Raw genomic sequence first — 1,832 nt, 5'->3', positions numbered from 1 at the left:
TTTTTAAATTAGTCATAATTATTATATTATAGAATATTAACAAATATTATGATGGTGGAAGTAAATTAACGTAAACTATAAGAAAAAGAAAAAAAAACGAGTTATTAATGCAAATATGCAATTGTAGGAGCGAGGAAATTAATGCACTTTTAACAACAGACACAACCGGTAAGAAAAGGTTGGTGCGTTTCAGTGGCAATGAGGAACCAATATACGAAATGGTTTTGACTGTACGGGCAGGGGGCCGTGTTTTGGTGGTGGTACTAAAGGAGGAGGGGGAGTACATAAAGGAGAAACTGATATTTCTTTATAATGGACCCGAACCCTTCATATATAGACAAGAACATTCGTTCAGATTTTGGATTGACCAAAGGTGTAGGCATATGGTATATAAGCCAACAAAAACGTTTTTGGACGGACAATTGAGGGAAATATGTCAATGGTTAGTGAATGAATTCAGAAACCCTAATGCGGAAGGGGTGTCAAGTACACCGTACAGGTACCACCTAGACATAGAACGGCCACTGCTGGTACAGAACAGACCGAGGACAATAGGTATTGCAAATATCGTGTTTAACAGAATTAAACCACCGGTACCCACGGGGGAAGAAACTGCGGAACAATTAGAAGCCGACATAAATCTTACAACCAGGGTTATAGATGAATTTACTTACGAAAGATATTTTCTATAAATCAAAGTATACTGTAACGGATAGTAACCGTTTACTCACGACACACAATTAATAAACCAATAATAGTAAATAGATTGAATGTATATTCAGCGATAGTTCTATCGAATAAATGAATAGGCAAATGACCTCAATAACAAATTGGCAAATTCGAGTATAATATATTATATTATATTATAGTATGATATTGCATTATATTAGAGTCTAATATAAAGAAATCCATATAATAGTTGACAAGATATGAGAGCTTGTCATTATCGCAAAATAGATAACTATGTACACATATTAAACTAGAAACAGGATGTAAAAGATAGCGAACCATAGGCGATTCGCTATACTTCGTGGAAACAGCATTATGTTTTTCTATACATGCACACCGCAGGCTACAGATTAGGAATATCGCAAGTACGTGGGCTGAGTCGATGGTCACACAGACCACATCCGCTAGAGACAAGATAGCATATCGATAGGCAGGGGGAGCAGGGACCCGAATATAAAATGGAGCCTAAAACAGCCTGTATTCAGACGTGTCTACTCCAGAGCACAACAAGCACCTTCACGTCACTCTGTGTAGTCACTCTGTGTAGTAACTTGTCATTTGGACTTAGACAAAATTACTGAAGAACATTTTAATAAACTACAAAGTATCTTTTCATCTGTCTACATTTATTTATAATCGACCCTGTCAACATCTCATCATCAACACAAGTAGTCTCGCTTCCTGCAAAATCATAATATACTCGTAGTTAACGGCTATCAGAATATCACTCTGACCAGCCCCAACAACGAGAATATTACACTAGTACTTACGAAAGATATTTTCTATAAATTAAAGTATACAAATACTTGGATATATACGACAAAAGGCGAAACCTTAACAATCACATGTCGAGATAAAACCGAACCGTATATACAGAAAATAAAAAAATCAAGGATTAATTTCGATAAATCCGGAATGTAGGGCATAATATGGAAATGATATAATATTAAGTCCTACACAAGATATAACAACTAAATATTACGTAAATTTCATACCTGAGATAGGATCGGGAAATATAATATATTCGATACCTAATAAAATCAAAGATGTAAAACTACCTAGATTAATAATTAAGCAAGATGCGCATAAATTAGAAAAAATCC

Source organism: Acyrthosiphon pisum, chromosome X, assembly GCF_005508785.2.
Source record: "Acyrthosiphon pisum isolate AL4f chromosome X, pea_aphid_22Mar2018_4r6ur, whole genome shotgun sequence".
Taxonomy (NCBI): domain Eukaryota; kingdom Metazoa; phylum Arthropoda; class Insecta; order Hemiptera; family Aphididae; genus Acyrthosiphon; species Acyrthosiphon pisum.
This window is presented reverse-complemented; position numbering follows the sequence as displayed.